This window comes from Vulpes vulpes, chromosome X, assembly GCF_048418805.1.
Source record: "Vulpes vulpes isolate BD-2025 chromosome X, VulVul3, whole genome shotgun sequence".
In the NCBI taxonomy this organism is placed as follows: domain Eukaryota; kingdom Metazoa; phylum Chordata; class Mammalia; order Carnivora; family Canidae; genus Vulpes; species Vulpes vulpes.
In genome coordinates this window covers 65,769,967-65,773,830 of record NC_132796.1, presented here as the reverse complement: position 1 = coordinate 65,773,830, position 3,864 = coordinate 65,769,967, and the positions used below count along the sequence as shown (strand labels likewise).

The window sequence follows — 3,864 nt, the reverse complement described above, 5'->3', positions numbered from 1 at the left end:
TAGTAGTTATATAAAGTAGAGGTTTCTGTGTGCCAGTCATCTCTACTAGTTATCTGAAGTAGAGCTTTTTAGGGACTAGAACAAGCCTTTGTACATTCCAGTAAAGGGATACATTAAGCTCCATGGGACCTGGAACACACATTCCTAAAGGAAGTCATTCCGCAGGCATGACCAAGATGGAGGGCTGAAGATGGAGTCAGTGTTGTCAGCACTCCTACAATGAGTATGTGAAACAAACCTAGAGAAAGCTGGAGTCCAACAGAGTAAATAACATGTGTGTGTGTGTGTGTGTGTGTGTGTGTGTGTGTGTGCGTAGACTGTCAAGGACAAGAAAATAAGAAAAGTTAAATAAAAGTCCACAGGTTTATACTAAGAGGAAATGGTCTAAAGAGCAGCATGTCAGGAAGGGAGATTCAAGGAAAAGAGCTGTTGTTTGGATAATCCATTAACTCCCCTATTATTATTATCAAGGTAAAAGGCAATATTTAAGTAAAGGTCTGTGGGAGACAAAAATCATTAAGAATGCCCTTCTTACTTTATCTAGATGTAAATGTGAAATATTCCAACATATAGGAGAAATAATTTGCAAAAGAGAACAGTGGCATAACTGGGAGTCTCTAAGGCTTTGTTAGTGGCTTTGGTTGCAGAGTCAATGGTATAAAGGAGATGGTCCTAGTTGTTGGGTTAATGGTTCACGCAAGGAATTTGCCATTCTATTCTCTTTGTAAAAGAAAACTGCCACTGTTTTTAATGAGTGTTTTAGGAACATCTTTGGTATTGAATCCTTAGGTAAAAATTCCTTGATATGACAAAGAAGTACTAGTGCACTGGTAAAGAGCCCATTCCCTGGAGACAGGTGGTCTAGATTTAAATCCTGATTCCAAACCATCTGTGAATACTTGGCCAAGTTACTTAACCTCTCTCTGCTTCTGCTTCAGTGTCTTGATCTGTAGCATGGAAGGTTAATAATAGGACCTGAATCATTAGGTTATTATAAGTATTAAATGTAAAAACTTAGAATAGTATCTAGCACTTAGTAAGCATTATGCTAGTTATTATTAGTTACTGCAGTCAGTAACAATAACAAGCAGGAAGTTAAGTCTGTGTGTCTTTTAAGGCAGAGTCTGTTGCTAAAGCAGACTCATCTGGCACATAGGAGGTAATGTACAGTCAGCAAGACCTATCTTCTGCCTCAGTAATGACCTTTTGGAGCTTTGCAGGTAACTTAAAGAAAGACAAAGACTCCTGGCAAAAAGAATGTTAAAATATTTTCTTGATTACATAGTGTCTTCAGTGCCATACACTGTGAGGCAAAGTCATACTTTAAGTCTGACTAATAGTAAGAGGTTGCTATGGTCAATGTCAAAGAATCTACTTCCTGTTTTCTTCCTTAGGATTTTTATGGTTTCAGATCTCACATTAAGGTATTTAATTCATTTGGAATTTATTTTTGTGTTTAGTGTAAGAAAGTGATTCAGTTTCATTTTTTAATCTTTCTCTCCAGTTTTCCCAATGTCATTTGTTGAAGAGACTGTCTTTTCCCACTGGTATTCTTTCCTGCACTGTCAAAGATTAATTGACCATATAGTTGTGGGTTCATTTATAGGTTTTCTATTCTGTTCCACTGATACATGTTAGTTTTTTTTTTCCACTTGAAAGTAGTCATTTATTAACTGACCAGATTACAAAAATAATCATGGTAGATACCTTAGTTCATCCTTCTAATAAGCCTATTGATCTGGTCTTCCCTGTTGCCAGCATCTCCACCTTCTACAAAATGGGTGGTCTTTTTCTTCATTCCCCGGCATGGAGAAGATAATTTGAAGGGCCATAAAACGTTGTTTGCTTCTTTGAAACGTTTTCCAATGGTATAGATCTCGTGAATCAGATCCTTCATGAAGATGATGCCATATTTACCAAGAGACGGGGCAATCAATGTGTTATCAGTCAGGGCAACTCGCTTCTTGTTCATCTTGCCATAACCAGGCTTGTAGATCAATTCATTCACTGACTTCAGGTCTGGGTACCCCCATGCTATATATGGTTCCAGAATCCTTAGAATGTTAACTGAAGCCTTGTTGAGCTTAACAAAGGTGCCATTGAAGATCTGGCAAAGGTGAAAGAAGCTGCAACACCTTTCAAACCTTTGGGCTCACATTGATACCTCTGATCCTGATGACAAATGCCAACTTGGGTTCTGCAGGCACGTAGAAGTTGCCGGCTTTTCTCACCATCCTCGACATGCAAATCTCAGTTCTGTACATCTGCCTGTATTCCTTGTGGTAATGCTTAGCTTTTTCATAGATAAGCTTCTTCCTTGCCTTTCGAAGCATCTTTTGGGCAAACTTTTTTTCTCAGACGCTTGATCTCTGCAAAATTCCTTCGCTTTTTCTTAAGGGTTTCTGGCACAGTAGGAAACTTACTCTCTTCTGCACCCTCCATGTTTCCGGCCGGAAAAGAGGCTATGTGTTAGTTTTTATGCCAGCACCATACTGTCTTGATCACCACAGTTTTGTAATATTACTTGAAGTCCAGAATTGTGATACCTCCAGCTTTGCTTTTCTTTTTCAGGATTGTTTTGTCTATTCAGGGTCTTCTGTGATTCCATACAAATTTTAGGATTGTTTATTCTAGGTCTGTGGAAAATGCTGGTGATATTTTGATAGGGTTTGCATTAAATTTATAGACTTCTGTGGATAGCATAGACATTTTAATATTTTTCTTCTAATCCATGATCCTGAGATGTTTATCCATTTATTTGTGTCCTCTTCCACTTTTTTCATCAATGCTTTATAATTTTCAGAGTATTGGCCTTTCACATCTTTATTTAAGTTTATTCCTATGTATCTTATGGTTTTTGGTGCATTGTAAATGGAATTGATTCCTTTATTTCTCTTTATTATTGGTGTGGAGAAATGCAACACATCTCTGTGCGTTGATTTTGTATCCTGCAAATTTACTGAATCGATGTATTACTTCTAGCAATTTTTGTGGGTTCTTTTTTTGTGAGTTCTTAATGGATATTCTAAATAGAGTACCATGTCATCTACAGATAGTGAAAGTTTTACTTCTTCCTTGCTGATTTGGATGACTTTTATTTCTTCATGTTGTGTCATTGTTATGGCTAGGACTTCCAGTATTATGTTAAATAGCAGTAGTGAGAGTGGAAGTTCTTGTCTTATTCCGGACCTTACAGGAAAATGTCTGTTTTTGTTCACTGAGGATATTACTTGAATTTTTCATATATGGTCTTTATTATGTTGAAGTGTGTTCCATACACTCCTCTTTTGTTGAGGGCTTTTAACACGAATGAATGTTATACTTTGTCAAATGCTTTATCTGTATGTAATGAAAGGATCATATGGTTCCTATCCTTTCCTTTATTAATGTGATGTATCACATTGATTTATTTGCAAATATTGAAGCACTCTTTCAACCCAGGAATAAATCCCACTTGATTATTGTAAATTATGTTTTAATGTATTGTTGGATTTGGCTTGTTAGTATTTTACTGATAATTTTTGCATGCATGTTCATCAGTGATACTAGCTTGTAGTTCTCACTTTTAGCAGAGTCTTTATCTGTTTTTGTTATCAGGATAATGCTGGCCTCATAGAATTTAAAAGTTTTTTTTTCTTTTTCTATATTTTGGAATTGTTTGAGAAGAATAGGCGTTAACTCTTCTTTAAATGTCTGGTAAAATTTGTCTATGAAACCATTTGACCATAGACTTTTTCTTTTTTCCTTTTTTTTTTTTTTTTAATTCTGGTTATCGATCTGTTCAAGTTTTTTTTTTTTTTCTTCCTCTTTTGGTTGTGGAAGTTTATATGTATCTAAGATTCATCCATTTCTTCCATGTTGTCC

The 3,864-nt window shown here is 36.0% G+C and overlaps 1 pseudogene; it reads right to left on the bottom strand.

Annotated features, from left to right (window-relative positions):
• Nucleotides 1-1,644: 1,644 nt before the first annotated feature.
• Nucleotides 1,645-2,442, bottom strand: LOC112910230 (large ribosomal subunit protein uL30-like; annotated as a pseudogene).
• Between the last annotated feature and the right edge of the window lie 1,422 nt (nucleotides 2,443-3,864).